The following is an 18,506-nucleotide window of genomic DNA, read 5'->3' as shown; positions in this document are numbered from 1 at the left end:
AATCAGAGATTGTACTGCAGCTTGTTCCTCGAACAGAGATTCGACGCTTTTAAGTGACAATTTTCACCTTATCAAGGGCCACGGCGTGTACCACATCGCAAAGCCTTTTTCTATTCCGCAAGGGGGACCGACAGGATGACAAGCCTGCGTAATGTCCACGGAGGCCGATTCCTGTTCTCGTGAGTCCTTTGGGGAGTGGCGACCCCACGGACCTGATACGCTGCCTCGCGTCGCAATGATGTTTGCCTCGATGATGGTAACACGTGACCCAGAGGTATTGGCACCGACGTACGTGTCGTGCCATCAGTGTCGCCAAGGATGACGAACACCGTAAAATCTGCGACACCGAGGGAATCGTAAAGGATCTCCTGGCGCGGAGGTGGATTCCTGGCAAGCGCGTTGTGTATCGATCTCCGCAATCAAGAGCGGAAAGAAGTTGACAATTAGATCGGCGAAGGTGTTGCAAACGATCGGATCGTGTACAAAGACGAGACAAATGGAAAGAAGCAAAGGCAATCACTTTGTTTGTTCGCGCACTTTGCAGATACGAAGCGTACGCGAATGTGTAAGCGCCGGTGGGAAAATGAGAAATTTTAACGATAACAGAAGGAGAGGATGTCGTCGAGTTTATTGGGAAATCGGTTACGCGACGAGTCAGACGACGCGATTGTCGGGCTGCAGAATTTTCCAGAGACCCCCGTTAGAAAGGGGCGAAGCACCGAAAGAAGCGAAAAAATAGGCAGCCGGGTGTTATCGTACGTGACACGCAACGAGCAATTATTTTGCTTTCGCTTAGCCGACGCAACAAGTTTCACGTGAACGGAATGCGAGAGTCGACCGGGGTCGCTCGCGACCCACTCGAGCATTTCCAATTGCGGCGTGTTCGGTTCGATCGAAGCTTCAATTTCGCGCCGGTTGTCTCTCTCTCTGTCTCTCTGTTTTAAAACCCACACTCGATCCCTGGCAGGAAAAACCTCTGGCTGGAATGCTTGACTGAATTCAACGCGAGATATTCGCAGACTGTATCCTTTGTTGATAGAAGCGATCAGACACAGACGAAGCCATCTGGGAAACGGTTCGGTTCCTATGTGAAATCCCATGCGGTTGCGGTTCGTGTTTTGCCAGAGGACAAAGACCCGACAGCCAAAGTGAAACGAGATCTCGCGGTGTTCTTCGCTCGCGCACATTTCCATTCGAGCTTTCTGAATGCTTTCGTTAAATCGTTCTTTCGCTTTCGTCGTGTACGTGGCGTCGAAGAGTTCGAACGAACGACTAGTAAATTTTATGCCGGGACCATAGTCTTTCTTTCTTTTTTCTTTTGTTTGAGGGGGACGTTTGATCGAGAAACGGCACAGGCTGTGTGTATCGTCGGTAAGCCAGGAGGATCGGAGAAACAGAATCTGAAAGAAGCGAATTGCACAGTGTTGAGGTTATTAGATGTATGTGGATAAAAAGGAACGCATGGATAAATTGTAAGGCAGAAAATATATATTTTAAAAACTAAAGTGTAAATACGAATCGGAATATAATATAAGCTGGTTCAGATCCGCACACTAGCCGTGTTACTCTATGACTGAAAAGCCTGAAGCCAACGTTGTCTGTGTACTGTTTATGGTCTGCCTTCGACCCAGTCTTTTGTCTATACGCTGTCGATGGCTTCGGTGCTTGAGAAAACTAAAAGACCAGATGTAGAATTTTCTTAGAAGTGATGACCACTTCAACACATAGTTCGAGAATCAAATTATTATTTTATCGATTAACGCATAACGTCCAGTGACTGCGAAAAGATATTCGCGCGTATCCTTGTTTCCCAGTGAATTTTATAAAAGTTTTCTAATTTTCTAAATTTTTCATCAGATTGCACGTTTCATTTGCAAGCATCAAATTTTTGAACCTGTATCAAGGTACAGCTCTTTTCTTTATTCGTACAAGGTACAGTTATTTTCTTTATTTATTTTATTTATCTGGTGGATTCTCATTATAGGAAGTTAACGTGAAACTAATAGCGTTTTACTTAGTTTTAAGTAACTTAGTTAGCATTACTTAGCGTAAATAAGTTTACTAAGTAATTTAATTATTTACTTAATTAGCGTTAACTGTCGAGATAAAAATACCGAGGAGACATAATTAACAAACTCGAGAACGGTGTAAGTATAATGGAATTGGCAAAAATACATTGCGTTGGGAAAGTTACGATCACAGACATAAAAAACACGATGAACCGAAAATTATCCAAAGTACGTAGATTCGTCCGATGCTGGCAACAACAGGCAAACTTTAAATATATAGCTAGTGCAACGAAATGGTTTCCTTGCGATGAAAACGATAATAATACGACGATCCTGCAAATGAAAACAGCAAACGATACTGTTAAAGGAGAGGTTTCTTCTCGTATCGAAGCTTTCGTGACATTTGAAAAATGGGTTTCGATGGTTCAAAGTAGAAAAAGAATGTAACTCTATGCAGTTTCTTTAAAGAATTATGCGGCTTGGCAGCCAGAAATATACGGGCTCTACAAATATTTAGAGAAGCTAATAAAATAATAAAATAATATTTCATATCAGAAAAACGATGGTCCTATTTATCCGGAAATTCTATTATTCGAACAGATTTGTTTTCTTCTTAGTTTGGATAAGAGAGGATCTACTGTTCTACCAAACGACACGAAATTTAATATACTCGACAAAACCAATTAATCGACATGTAAATACTACAAGTAGACTGATGATATTTTTATGCAATTTTATATTTTTACGAATAGAATTAAGGAAACGGAACCTACACAGAAATCTGTCTGATTAAAAGTTACAAAGATTACATCACTTTTTTGAATATTTGATATTTATATATATATATAGTCTGTGAATATTTACATCTAATTATTGCATAAATGCAATTATGCGGGACCATACTTTTTGTGGTCACTGTACTCGCCTATTTACTCGCTTAATAATTTCATAGTTTATCCATTTCTTCAATAGTTTATTAGCTTTACCTTCATACGATGTAAATATTTGAAATTGTTGCATTTTTGAAATCTCTTTTCTGGAATCTCGTTACGACACCATACGCGTGGTTACTGTACATGTTTCATTTATTCATTTAATAATTCCATAATTTATCTTCATAGTTGGCAAACGTTTGAGGTTGTTGAATTTTTGAAATCTCCTCTCTAACCTAACCCCGATCTTGATACGAAAGTTACGTGTCGCAATTAGTCGTCGTAACGTTAATGAGTAATAACCTGCGACCTAGCGTTCCCGCGGCAGCGGATTCGCGGCTGTTGTTCGTTGCAAGTCGAGGAGATTCGAGCCTTCGTCCTACAGAAAGCAGCCAAAAATCCCTAGGAGCCAGCAGGGATTAACGAGGCGAGATGCTTATCGTGGAATAGGTCGCGTGCCAGCCGGGAATTTAGGCTGAGAATTTCGGCGGTTCCGTACGCCGTTATGCGCCCTAATGACGCCCGATAATGGCGACGTCAGCTGGCTGCAAGGCAAGCGTGATTATCAGCGCTACGTTATCAGCAAAGCGAGCGTCGTACTCGCTTGTTTATCCAGACTGCTCCGTTCACCTTTTTGATCCACGGCAAGCAATCTGCTCTCGAATATCGGCATTACCCGATATTAACCAGTCAGCTGTTACCGACGAGTATACTCGTCACGAAGAAACGGCGATATTTCGTGTCGCGACGAGTATACTTGTCACGAAGAAACGGCGATATTTCGCGTCACGACGAGTATACTCGTCCTGCGTAAAAAGTACAATTTGCCGGTTGAATCGTAGTAATAAAACGAAGAAATAAAACAGTCAATTCGTTACAACTTAATTCTGTATCGCAACAGCCGCATGTAGTCTGTGTTCGACGAGTATACTCGTCATCGCTTACTTTTTACGACTACATTTTAGTTACACGCTTTTCAAACAGGTCGCAACAGCTAACTGGTTAGACGACCTCGAGCAATGGAACCGACGAAATTTCATTTGCGCTCGATGCTAAATTTTGCCTAGCGGATTTTTTGTTCAGCGGCGCTCTAGCACGGGCGCATCGCATATTTTTGAGTATCCGTACGCCGTAAAGGGAACATTAGTCTGGAGAGATTTAACGTTTAACGAGGCATTAGCAGACAGCTGCGTCGAGATAATCGACGTCTTTACTCGATAAGGCGGTGGAGAGACACTTATCTAGCAATCTCTGGCAATTTCGTTGATGGCTGGCAATTGTCTGTCATGGCTGGACGACGTCGAACGTAGATTCGTGGTTGTTACGCCGCTACATCTTCCCATGATCGCCCCAGACGTTCTTGTTTGTCGGCAGGCCGCCGGCCTTGACAGCCTCTCCCCTCGCTGAGAATATTATTCACCGCTCCGCTCCACTCGGCCAGCCTCTCTTTCTCTTTCTCTCTCTCTTTCTCTATTTCTCGAGATCCGCCTGTGTGAGAGCTATTGTTTTCGTTTGCAAATTGCCGAAAAGTAATTTGGGAAATTTGAACGAGGAATTAGAGAAATCTTCTCGTCGACCTAACCGATGCTACGATTTCCTAGTACGCTGTTTCCTATGGTTCTGGTGTTATTAATCCTTTTTTATTCGATATGTTTGAGTATGTTTTTTATTTCTTGTATCTTTTTATTTCCCTCGTACAACGCGATGGCGGAACTCGGAGGAAACGTATACTTTTATCAAATTTAGAGCTCGCCGTTAAAATTATAATTTTCCGCCGTGTAGTCGCCAGTAATCTTCTTTGTGTCCCCTTAAAGGGGACATGCGAGTTGCTTGCTACATTTGCAACGTCCCATCAGACAGGACAGCCGACTGCGACTGGTCAAGTTTGGACTAGCTAACCTCGGGTACATACGATTGTATTTACAGATTCTATTTAAATTACTTACGATTAACTACTGTTTACTTTGCACTAGGCACAATTTGCTGTTGCTACGTTCGATACTATTGCCACTTGGTACTATTAGGTACTGCGGCGTGGCTTAGGTGCGTCTACTGTTTGCTCTGATTAAGTACAATCTGCTATTGTTAGGTTCCAGTTAGACGTACGATTAGTTACGGCTAGACATTGGATTAGGCGCGATTAGCAACTGCCGCGTGCTTCGATGTACGCGAGCCTAGCCACCGTAAAGTTTCGTTGCGTACGGTTTCTTACTTGTCAAAGTGTATCAATCGCACCATCCTCCCGCGCCTATCAAATCGGGTCTAACCAATAACACGCTTAGGAAACAGAGATCAATCGAATGGAAAGATATTGTCTCGTTGCCTGTGACAGATATCGCCTGGAGATTGCTACACGAGCGCATCGATTCAGCGTGCTGCTTCTACTGTTTTCTTTCGCAAATTTCCAGAGAAGATGCGCACGTATATTTCCTTTCCATTCTCTTTTCGTGAAGACTTATACGCCGGTCAGGAATTTACCAGACGCTGCTTGCCCAGTGATTTATCTTCCGCTGGGAAAATTTAGCGGCAGTCTTTTCGCAACTCTATGGCAGCCTTTCGCGTTGAATTGATGCCGGGTGAAAGAAGGTTAAGGGAAGCGTATGCCGTAGTTAGGCTGGAAAAATCTTCCCGATTGTCGGCAACGAGGCGGATCTTTCTTCCGCGATAAATAAATACGCTACATGTTTATGTGCTTAGCCGTGTTCGTCCTGCAATTTATCTTACCCGGTGGAAATTTCCTGGAAATCTTTTTATTACTTGGTACGGCAGTTCGTGATCCTGCCATTGCTCTCGTATCGACTGACGCGCGCCGCGTGCTCGCTACTGAAAATTTTTATCCATTAATTCTTCCTTCGAACCACTTGGAAGTTCGCTTACGGTGGGAACCGTCTCGCAGAAGTTTCCACGGGAAATCTCGTAAAAGTCCACGAATTCTTTCTAAAAACACTTATCCGACGGTTCTATCCGAAGGGAGAGCCATTTCTCCGTCAGATTATTCCGTCTTGGGGATCGTTGGATTTCTGATTGCTCGACTTCTCGACATTCAGTTACCTTCCCTCCCCCACCTGTTCTACAACAAGGGGATTAAACGTAAAATCGAGGAGAACGAGTCAAAGAACGTGGCGTACACCTAATCTCGCTCGTTCGTCCATGTTTCTCTCGGTAATTGTTACGACTGTGGCAAAGGAAGCAGAAACTCCTTGTATCGAAGGAAGTAGCACAGCGAGGTACATAACGTGTGTCCGGTTTATCTCGAACCTCTCGAGTATCACGAAACACGCGAACGAATACGAAAAGATATTTGACAGAAAAATTTCATCGTACCGAGGGAGATATCAAGATCGAATATCTCGATTGTTTTTGGCGTTTTAACTAAAAAGTAACAAATAAAGCGGCGATGACGAGAACGTGATAGAAATAGCGAATAACTGTTAGGTACGTACGACGAATGTCCATTAAGAACGACAACTAGCGACTAGCGATCACGATTAACAACTGACTGACTTATTTCTAAAGGGCGACATACTTTTGCACTTACCTTCCCCCAATGGATCGTCCAGTGTAACGCGATGTACGTATTGTATCGTTTACGTTTCTCAAGCTACCGCTCATTCGATTTGAGGATCACTGTGCGCCCCGTTGCTTACGCTGACCTTCTTTCGCTCGTGTAAGGAGGTTTGCTCGCGCGCAGGGGCATCTCGGCCGACTTTTAATAGTCAATAACTAAAAAACAAAGCCGAAAACGCAATTTTTTCATTCTTGATTTTCGTCTTATTTTGTCTTCGAGAATCGCCTGTTAAATTTTCTGACACCTGTGGCCGAACACTCTGTGTATACGTTTAGGGCGATTCCGCAAGGTCGAAGCTCGCGATCGAAAAGCACAGAAGACCATTAGGACCGGACTGATGGTCTGAGGACGTTAGAGGATCCTTCGGGACACGACTTTGCGATATTTTTCTAGCGAGAAGACGACCAAAGACCGACCTCTGACAAAACGAATTTTCACTGAGTGCCGCATCTCGCCTACAGACCTTCTGAGGAAATTTGTTGCATAGCGAGTTAGTTATATCGCATATAGGACGCGTTGCTGTATAATAGAGTCGCCGCGTTACATTCTCTGACACTGTACTCCTGCGTTGCGTTGACCTTGAAACCTTCCGCGAGGGACGCGTTAAAATCTTCCGCTAGATACCTCTACTTTTTTATTACGTATTCCTGCAACCGACATACAGATGTTTTCAAAACGCTACAAACTCTCGTCCTTTGAACCGCATCCGCTATCGAGACGCGAACTTTAAAATTCGTTGCGTCGCCGGCGTCGGCGTCGCTCGATATGCACCACAGGCACGTATGGAAATGTTTCTCGTAATGCTTCTATCGATATAGCATCGTCGCGATGTACAAGCTCTCGGTTTCCTAATGTTTGCAGAACAGTCAATCGGTTCGAAGTAGACGCTTTTTAGGTAAACACCTCGTATCTCTCCGTCGAATTGGAAAGGAAAAGAAATAAAAAAATAAAATAATGTCAGTATAGCGGATGGAGCAAAAAGACGCAAGTTCGTAGTATCTGGAAAACCTAAGCCGAATCTCAGCTACGAAAATATGTAATGAAATATTGAAGCTCCTGTCTGAAAATATTAATGTCAGCCTCGCAGGAGTCAGTTTCAAGGTCGCGGCAAGATGAAATACATGAGAGTACAGTACGTCGGCCAGCAGCTCTCGTCTAAAGCGGACACACTGTACATACATAGAGCGTTATTTTCTTGTGGAAGACAGATCGAACCGGGGTGTTTTCAATTCCCGCGACGAATTGGCCGCGATCGAGGCCGACTTCGTCTCATAAACGTCAGACTTATTGGAAAACATGCTGGCGTTCCGGTTTACGAGGGAACTTTGGCTTGGTGGTTCCCAGGCGAAAGGAAATCGCCGGTTCCCGGGACGAGGTGGAATCGCGGCCGCGTCTCGCGAAATTCCCTGCCAGACGGTGAATTTCCATCGACTTTATGGCCCCGCTGAATCATAAAACGGATTCCGTTTAAACGTTTAAGAATAGTTTCCACTCGACCGGCGCGCTATTTATCTCGTTTCCTGCATTCCGTTCTCTAAGCGAAATAGTTATTTGGGATTTCGATGTTGAGGTTACTCGTGCTCGGTCAAATAAAATACCTTCTTTGAAAAAAATGTAACTGCTCAACAAATCGACTCGGTCGATAGAAATCTAAAAGATACTACAGCAAATTTGGAACGAAATTAGCGAATATATACAGGTTGCTCACGCCATTAGCAGCGTTTTTCTCGTAAACGATAAGTACGAGGTACGAACGATAGAGCACGAGGATGAATGGTTCAAAGTGAACTGCATATTCGCGGTAATATTTCTTTCGTAAGTGCAAAAGTGCAGACGAACTTCTTTGTTTGAATGGAAACCTTCCTTTGCTCGCATACATCGGATTCTCTCGTTGTTCTACGAGAAAAGATATTCTGCTAACATGGTGGAAAAGTGATTACTTTAAAAGATACTTGAACTTTAATTTTGTAAAATTTATCAGACGTAAGACAAAGGAAACGTAATTACAGGAGTACTTGTGTTACTTACTTTTATGTCTTCCTTTATTTTTCCTATGATATTTTACGAAATTAAAGTTAAAATATCTTCCAAACCAATCTGCTTGCGACCATGTCAACGTAACACTTTTTTTCGTAGAATAGATGTGAGCAAAGAGAAAAAGAAGGTTTCCATTAAAAAGAAATAATGCAACTGCAAAATACACGAGCATTTTTGCAATCGTGAAAAAAATACTACCGTGAATATGTAGGTCGCTTTGAACCATTCGTCTTTTTTCTCTTTCATTTTTCCCTCATAGTTGTCGCTTACGAGACAAACATTGGCCAATAATACCGTGAACCTGTATATTCCTTACGTCAATGCCAATTCTTAAATATCATAATTTACGAGATTTTATGTATTGCGCGTATCACGTTTATCATCAACTAAATAAACTAAATAAACCGACTCATTGGACAGAGTATAGAGATCTTTGGTCAGGTCGCAGATTTTTCATGCTCGTTCGAAACGAAAATCTCTGGATCCGAGTTACTTTTCCCGTGGAAGATTTCTTGGCAGAAAAATAAATCGCGAAAGAGCAAAGGGCTTCTACTTGTAATTGTAAGCACGGGCCAGGAAGTTCTCGAGATAACGGAGCGGACAGCGAGCGTAACTATCTAGCAGCCGTGACAAGTGGTAAATGGCAGTCGCGCTACGTGACTGTAAATACTATGTCACTTTACATATCACCATCCTACGCCCCGTTCCCGCCCCTTTAAGATCGTTCGTTCGACAAAAAAGACCGGTAATTTACGAGCCACGAGACGTCCAACTTAACTTCTTGCCTTTTCTCATACAGAATCCAGCGAGATTAAAAAAATTTCAAGCTTTTATTTCCTTGACTTGAGAGGCGTGGGAATCGGGGAATGAAAATTTGGGAAACTAGGGAAAGCAGGAAAATTGGGAAATTGGAAATCCCAAGGAAATAGGAAATGCTGAAATGGAAGGCGGAAAAATTAGGGAACGAAGGACAAAAAACGAAAGGATAGGGAAATGGAAAATGGGAAATGCTGGAATTTAAGGCGGGGAAATTAGGAAACGAAGGACGAAGAAGCGAAAGGATAGGGAAATGGAAAATGGGAAATGCTGGAATTTAAGGCGGGGAAATTAGGAAACGAAGGACAAAAAACGAAAGGATAGGGAAATGGAAAATGGGAAATTCTGGAATTGAAAGCGGGGAAATTAGGGAACGAAGGACGAAGAAGCGAAAGGATAGGGAAATGGAAAATGGGAAATGCTGGAATTGAAGGCGGGGAAATTAGGGAACGAAGGGTAAAAACCGAAAGGATAGGGAAATGGAAAATGGGGAATTGGAAAATGCGAAAGGTTTGGAAGATTTGAGAGATGATATGTATGGCTTACCGCGTACAAGTATTATATGTCCACTTTCTATGGAATATGAGCTTTTGTATGAAACAAATTGTTCTTCACTGTCTCCTTATGCTATGTAAGAATTACATTCGAGTCTATTTGGTATATTTGTTAGAAATAATATCTTTGTTTATTGTATTTAACGTATAGAGTGATATTTTCAGCAATTATGATCCATTTTTGTCATTTTATGTTACATATATAAAATTAGTGGCAAATTGATTTTGAAAGTAAGTTGCAACATATATTGCAACTAATTTTACTAATTTTAAGAGTATTGCTAAAAGTAAATACAACGCAATAGGTATTTATTTAATTACAAAGTACCTTGTTATTTTACGTTGTTAAAAGAGATCGATGCGTACAATAATGCATAATGATATATACGTAATTATTAATATTTTGATGAGATGAGTTACAACTAATTTTATAATAGCATTGCTAAAGATAAATACAACTCAGAAGTTATTTATTTAATTGTAAAATAACGTTGAACTTTTAAAGCTATTTTTCTCGGAAATGTTGAAAGTCTACGTTGGATATTTTCGCTGTAAGCTATCGACGTACAAAAAGAATTAAGAACATTGCAGAGTATTAAAGTTAAAAGAAAGGAAAGTAGGAAATTAGAAAATGTAAAGAATCGTTTTAAAATATAACAGGAAATCTTTTCGTTAAAATCAACATTCTACGGAGATCGGTCGTTGGTATTAGCTTGCCATTTGTTTCGAGCAACGTCAGATGAATATTCACGCTCGGCGCGATAAAACGCGAGACGTGATAAAATGCGGCACGTTTTGCCAGCCGATAATACGCTTACGGCCTTCAAATAAGCTTCCCCAAACAGCTCATGGGTATCCGTGTTTTCAGCCGTCAGCTCACGCCCTTAATAACCGATCCTTCATCAATGGAGAGACCGATTAATCCTCTCGCGACCCACGAGTCTGTATTTTAAACTTGTCTCTTCATCGTCGAAGATTATTACGTGTTGTCTGTTTCTCATCGAAAACTATTCAAGTACTCTTCTCACGGAGAAAATCCAAGGATCAGTCATCCTGCAGTCGCCCAAGGTTTCTCATCGTTTCCGTGTCACGCGTTGGAAGCGTCGAAACGCGATTTCACGGAGGAACGAAGATTAAAGGCGGATCCACGGTTAATTAGGGGCGACAGAGCGCGATACAGGTGCCATCGAAAACATTTTTCCCCGTGGCGATAATGCGCTTACAGCCACTCTAATGAGCTTATCGCAAACTAAAAGCTTGCCATTTTCTTGGAGGGAAAAACGTTTTTCCCCCCCGTCGATTAAACGATATTTTCCCGGGCGGTGGAGGATCAGCAGGGAGATCATTATAAGCCCGAAACAACTTGCTGCGCGGCTCTTTTATTCGCATTAAAATTGAAAAACTTTCCAACGAAATATCATGGCCATTCCCTCCACTCGCCCGGGTTTCGTAATAACCCTGTTTTTGTCGGTGGGGAGGAAAAAAAGAACACGTTTTAATGGAAACGCGTCGACGGCCCGCGAAAGTTCGTTCCCAACAAAGCGACGACAGAGCGGGAAAATAATTAATTCGTAGCCGATGACGCAGCCGGTGTGTCGTTTCATATCGGTTATATAAGGAGAGCCAGTGACGACGCATCAGGTGCGTCGTAGAAAAAGAGCTTATATAATATTATTAGTCGGTATAAAAAAGCTGTCGCCGAGGGAATAACATCGTCGATCGGTCAAGAGGATATTACCATGTCATGGAAGCTATTTCGCTCATAGACATTTTGCACCTATATTTTTGCAAACTGCCTCTTTCTATCTTTCTCTCTTTTCGTAGTGGAATATCCTCTTTAAGAAGCTCGATGTTTCGTATATCCGTAGAAAGGACATGGCTGATGATATTCTATCGATAATTACTCCACATAGAGAAATTTCGTCCTTGCGTCGTTGTTTTTTCGCGAACGTGTATCGGTTCACAGTATCGGTCGGTAATTAGATATCTCGAATTCTGAAAATTTAAGAACTTGTATCGGTTCACAATATCGGTCGGTAATTAGATATCTCGAATTCTGAAAATCTAAGAACTTGTATCGGTTCACAGTATCGGTCGGTAATTAAATATTTCGAATTCTGAAAATCTAAGTTCAAATTCATCGTCGACAGTCGGTAACACCGTCGAGAAGAAGTTGGAAAATTATTTGACCAGCCTGAAAGTCCATACATCGGCTTCACACGGGCTTCTTTCGCCCGTTCTATCTCCGAAACCAATTTCCGGCTCAACTTGAAAATTTATCGCGATCGATGTCTCACCGTAAGCTGTCATTTGCTACCAAATTCAGTTCCACGGAGCGGGGCACCAGGAATAGTCGATTTTTTCGCTCGTTCCTTCCTCCGAACGCGGAGAATCCAAGGTACCACATGGACGACTTGTTTAATTTTTTAACTGCTGCTGACGGAACACGATAATTCCCGTCTTACATACTTCATGGGGTATCTTATCGATGATGTTCACTATTGTTAAGTGAAACAGTAAAAAAATATTCGAAATTAAATATTATGAATGTATTTTTACATTACACGCTTGAGTAATAAGAAACCATTATCGATATTCAAACAATTTTTTGAACACCTTTCATCTGGCAATGAGGAGGCAGTCAGAAATGGAAGATCATTCTGTTGAATACATCGCAGAAATTGTTTATTTTATTTAATTAGAGTTTATATTAGTATTATGGTAATAGTTTATTTTATTTAATTTAGGATATATATTTAAGAGTTTACTACGAATAAAAGCGATTCTGGCATTAGTGAAAAACATGACGAAGACCTTTCTATATCTTATTATTTATAACATATATGTCGGGTTGTCATTATGACTAGGGTTAGGGGCGTGTAATGAATATTTCTTTGGATTAGACATCGTCGTTATGCAATAGAGAAGATATTTACTAGTACAGTTATGATTGTGACAGAATTTGACAAGTAACCGTGGTAATTAGGTACTAGGGATGTGAATGGCGATGATCTTAGACTCAATAACGAATCCATGGTCAACGGGATGACGAATACGAGCTGATATAAGATTCTGGTGTCACTCAACGTACTGGTGCACGATACTAGTCGAACTTATCTGACTGACCCTCAGTCCAAGTGGAACTGCCCTTATATACTCCTCTTTGTACCTTTCTGTACCCCTCGGGTCAATTTTTGTTATTAAGCAGAGGTATTTAATTACTCCATACCTCTGTTAGGTGCACGTCCCTCCCGTGACCCGCTATGTCACTTCGAGCTCAAGCCCACTGTCATAAATCTCGGGCAAACATAATTGGATTGAATCATACAGATCTATTTCTCAGTTTTATTATTTAAATACAGCTATAATAAAAAGTCTGGACTAAAGTATTGGGGACCTTCACAAACGTTCCAAAAGAAAGGCCCCGATGTCCTTTCATCTCCGACATATATTATTATTAGATGTTCCCTTTGTTAAATTCTACACGCTCCTTTTTTAACCTTCTCAATCGTTTATTAACACGTTCGTCACCTCGTCGCACATATCTATGCGACGGGTATACTTTCGTGGGGGCCCCGTCACCAAAGGATAGTGACGCTCTTGTTCGAGTTAATTAATTAAATATACGATATTATATATAGGATATACAACATAAAAATATTAAAAACACATTATACCATACTTTTTATTAATTTATATTCTGGATAATATATTACATTACCCTATATCGTATGGTATTCGTTCAAACATTCCAAACACATTTGGGGTGATTTTGGGTACTTCGAAAAATAGTTATAGACTCTGTCATCACTACTCTCGTCACTTTCAAATATATTTTCACGCTGTTTACAGAACATTTTGAGGAGGAAAAAATCACTGATGTACGTCTCACAAGTGTGCTTCTCGACTAAATGAAAGATCTGAGATATCTGCCATGAGATCCCTCGGAATACTCTAGCTTGATAGCTATCGCTTTCTTCATTTCAGAAATGAATAATCTCTTCTTTATAATGAATCGAAGGCGATAAACGATAAATTCCTGCTTGTCGCTCTATTTACGTTCTGCGTACCGGCGGTCGGATTTGGGTCCCGCAGGAAACTTAACCGAATCACGCTGGGCGACGAAAGTGTTAAATAATGAAAAGAATACGTGAGAATTCGGGCTAATTTCAGGCTTATACCATCTGCAAACGTATGTGTTGAAAGCAAACGATTAGCTTAAATGAGGAGCGTGAAAGCGAATCCAGGAAATAAGAAGATAATACCATTTTTCTGGCAGATGTGAAAAATGACGGGGAATCGGCAAGCTCGATTGTTTCATAGAGGCAACTTTTAAATGACGGTCTTCTCTCTATATTTAGCTTGCTTAAGGGCGGCATAGCCATTTTTCGTCCCATCAGAACGAGCTAATTAATTGGAGCGGAGGGGAGTTCTCTCGCGCGGGATTCCCCTCGGCAGAACAAACGTTTCCAAGTGACCTGCAAACCTCTCGGAAAACCTGGCTAATATTTGCAGACTTGAGTCGTGGAACAACAAAGAAGCCTGCCCATTAAAAACGATGACGATCCTTGAGTCGAGCTCGGAACAGGGAATAACCGTGACCGATCCGAGTTCACCGGCATCCTTCTTTACCTTTTTAACCTTTTGCCAATCTAGCAAACTTAGAAATTTACCGGCCAGAAAAAGAAAGACGTATAACCTTCTTATCGTCTATGATGATTTCATGCGCGGTGAAACAAATGCGAGGAAAGAAACTGTGCCAAATGCCTTTTAACAATCAGGTGGCGCACGATGAATTTTTAAACGCGCAATGAGCAAACTCACGTTGCAACGACGTCTTGTCTCTCGTCTCATTTCCCGTCATTGAGAAGCAGTAACTGGAAAATTTGAGAAAATCGTGGAAATTCGAAACAAAATTTGGCCCTCGTCCGAGCGTAGCAATCGCCGCATTCGCGTTAGCAATCACATTGAAACGCGAATCTCTTCGTAGATATTGTTATTATGCAGAGTTACATTCCATCAAATTCTTTTTCACGAAGGAAAGTATTTTGGAACATAAAGAAAGCATAGTTTTTTGATAGGAATTTTTTTATTACGTGAGATCATCGAATTCTGAACTAAGGCCAAACCGTTGATTCGTTTGATGTTAAAGCCCTCGATAAAAGCAGACTTATCCGCTGATTTTTAGATGTAAATTATTCAACAGTCTGTGGAAAATTGTATCGCTGACAATACATGGAAGGTTGAGGAAATATGGGAACGTTTTGTCTTGGTAACACGCGCGAAATATGCGCTACTTGTTTCCGAATGATTGTTATCGTGAGACGTAATATTTCCAGAAACGTGGTGAACAGGCCGTACGTACTTTCTCACGAATTCATATTTTTATGAATATAATTAGAAAAATTCATCTACGTAAAACATCACTTTGCCTGTTAAAAATTCTAACGAGCCTTGTACCTTATACATTTTTGCATGTTATATGTATTTTTGTATTCAGTTATTATTCAGGTTCAGGTTTTTATAAACCTTGCTTTATCAACTTTTTTTTATAAACATCGACTTGTCTACGAGTCAGCAGGTGGTTGATTTAGATTCTGCATTTTGAATGGCAAAGCGAATGACAAAGAATTGGCGAGATTAACATTTAAATATCATAAGATTTTAAATTTAGAGACGAAAGTTTCAAATTTGATTCTTCGTAGATGCTTAACTTCCTTCATAGATTCTAAACTTTCCTCATAAAAATATATATCTGCATAAACATCCTCAGTCCGTTTATAAATTTCATCTTCTCCTCTGCTTTCTTTATGCCCGACGCTGTTTAACTATCCCGAGCCGAATAGCCGCACGCTTTTGCGAGATTTCGTGAAAGATTTAACTTTCTAAAGAATGGCCGCCTCGTAAAGTTGCCTAATCAGAGATTTTAGACTTTCGCAGCTCGGTATCTCATAGTTATCAAAGTAACGGCGTAGCTTCCGGATGTGAGCGATATTCTTCCAGAACAGATATACCCTTTTCCTCGCAGCGAATGTAGTTTCACTGAAAATCTGGGAAATTTGCGAGAGAGGGGGTGATTATGAACAATCTAGAGAATGGGAACGTTGGAAAATGGGAAGGTGGGAAAAAGGGAAGGTGGAAAAGTAGGAAGGTGGAGAAGTGGGGGAAGAAGAAATTAGAAAGAAGGAAATGGAAATTTTCATACAAGCAATTGAAGGTGAAGAACAGAACGGTTTGATGTCGCAGAAAAGATGCGAAGGGATGAAAGTTTCGGAGAAGGAAACCGCGGGAAAATGAAAATGGAGCTTGTCGAAATAAACGTGAGAACACAAACGAAATATTGCCAGTGCTTACCGGCATTTTTGCCTGGACGAAATTGCGTCAACCGTCCCGCCATGATATTACGTATTCCATGCATTTCGTTTGTCCCGAGATTCTCGGTGAAATGAAAACACATCGTAAAAGTGTAGCGTAACCGAGAGAACAGCGAGCGTCTTAGCGAAATCTCGAGTGTCTCATCTAACTCTGAATATTAAAAAAATCCAGCCAATTTCTAACAAAATAAGCACAGGTTGACCTAATCGCGATAAAAAAAAAAAAAAAAAAAAAAAAAAAAAGGAAAAATTCCATTGAAAAGACGTACGTGAAACGTATCGGGGAAAAACTTGGTTCTCTGGTATCATCGATATCGAGTGCACGATATTGCGCAAAATGAGGATTTTTCTTTCTCCGAATTCGTATAAAAATATTCGTTATTGTCCCATAACTTTTGTCATCTCGAAGCTTTATAAAATTATCAATTAATCTGCTATAATATCGCGACATTAAAAAAAAAATCTTTGGACGAAGGGAAGCCACGAAATGTTATAATAAAAATTCATCTTCTGTGCTATAGGACACCGAAATCACTTCCGATAGATACGTCTTCCGGTAATGGTACCACATTTTCCAGCATTTCATCTACGATTTCGAACCTTCGATTATTGGTCGCCAGTCGGTTAAAAGCGTCACATTTTGCTGCAGAAAGCTGCGAATTCAATTTACCCTACCATTTACTAGTATTTTTCCGTGTTCGATAACGTTTGATCGGGCATGGAAGGGATGGAGTGGCGTAGGAGGAAGGAGGGGAAGCACTTTGGCTTGGAAATTATTTCTGCGTAGGTTTTACATAGGTTGACCGAAATTTTCGATCTCTGGAATATTAAAACCGTGGATTCCGTTTCTGGTGAAATGAAATCGCTGGAATGGCGGATTCGAGGGCCGCGAGACAATATAAATTTTAATTTCTGCCAGTTTTTCGACGACTTCTCGACGAGAATCCTCGAGTTGCTGGAATTCTTTGCCGCGTTTCCACCGGAAATACGGAGAAATCGTTGGAAAGTCTTTCCGCCGCGAATCATCGAGCGGAAATGGGCTTCCATTTCGTGGAAACGACCGAGTCGCGAGCTCCTTTGTCTGAAAGGGATCTCGTCAGTGGAGAAAATTGAAACATATTTCTCAAGCGGGAGACAGCTCCGATGAAATCTCGGAGATCTTTGAAAAAGTCGGAATTTCTCCTCGTTCTCGATCCATTGGTCGATCTGTAATTTTTTCTCCGTGAAACTTCTTAGTTCAGCGACGAAAAACTTTCAAGTTTCGCTTGAGTCTTGCTCAAATTGATCAAGTTTCTTCGCTGCGAGCGAATTCGACAGACCTGACGAACAGATCGGTAATGGACACCTAAAGTCGTATAATAACGAGAGAAATTTGAAACGAATGGCTGAAAGTTTGGTAAAACACCATCAAAAAGAAATTTCGTGAATTTTAATAAGAAAATTTTGCTGTCACAGCGCTTTGCTACTTTGAAACTGTTGAAGCGCTTGGTCACAGAAATTAGCCGTAGAAGATAAGGCGGGATATAAAAATCATCTGAAAATGATTTAGAAAACTTCGATCTAATCCAAAGATTAGAAAAGATCGACGGAAGTCAAAATCGGTAGATACAAAAGGATACACATTTCAAGCGAAATGAGCAACAAATTCGTATCGATGCAAACGTTTCGAATTGCCAGAATTTCAATTGCTCGGATCGAGGTAACTGGCCTGGTCTGAATCAGGCTTCGAGCTAGATCGGGATTGGTCGATAAAAGGAATTTAGAATGGGAAAAAGTTCATCGTCGAGAACCCGCTAAGTCGTGGAATTAATTGGAGAAACTCGCGGACGTGGTGCGGAGGCGCGTGTAGCTCAGCGGTGGCGTTACGATATTCGCAAACTAGCGAGAACTTGAAGCTACAATGTCGAACTCGGGGAGGAACACTGCGTTTAATCGAATCTTCGCCCTTTTGGCCGCGGTTCGTTAACGCGCAAAGCTCGAATTCGGAGCCAGTCGTCTTATCGTTGGAGGAAATTCGTCGCGCACGAACACCCATCCCGAGAACCGTGCGTGTCTTCGTTCAACGTAGAACTTGGATCGGTTGGACGGTGGAAACCGATAGATTGGAATATTCGAGAAATTTCGCTAGAAAACGAGATCTGGCAATTAGAGTTAGGCGAAAAGGGAGCGAGAGACCGGCGTTACCAGCATCCCGCGTCGTTTATAAAATCAGCAGT

At 41.3% G+C, this 18,506-nt stretch overlaps 1 protein-coding gene across 1 annotated transcript in view; it reads left to right on the top strand.

Annotated features, from left to right (window-relative positions):
- Window positions 1–18,506, top strand: part of LOC132914984 (acetylcholinesterase-like) — a 152,063-nt gene that overhangs the window by 32,994 nt on the left and 100,563 nt on the right. The gene's annotated exons all lie outside the window — the stretch shown is intronic.

This window comes from Bombus pascuorum, chromosome 15 (assembly GCF_905332965.1).
Source record: "Bombus pascuorum chromosome 15, iyBomPasc1.1, whole genome shotgun sequence".
In the NCBI taxonomy this organism is placed as follows: domain Eukaryota; kingdom Metazoa; phylum Arthropoda; class Insecta; order Hymenoptera; family Apidae; genus Bombus; species Bombus pascuorum.
Note: the sequence above shows the minus strand (reverse complement) of the source record. Positions and strands in the feature narration are given on the sequence as shown.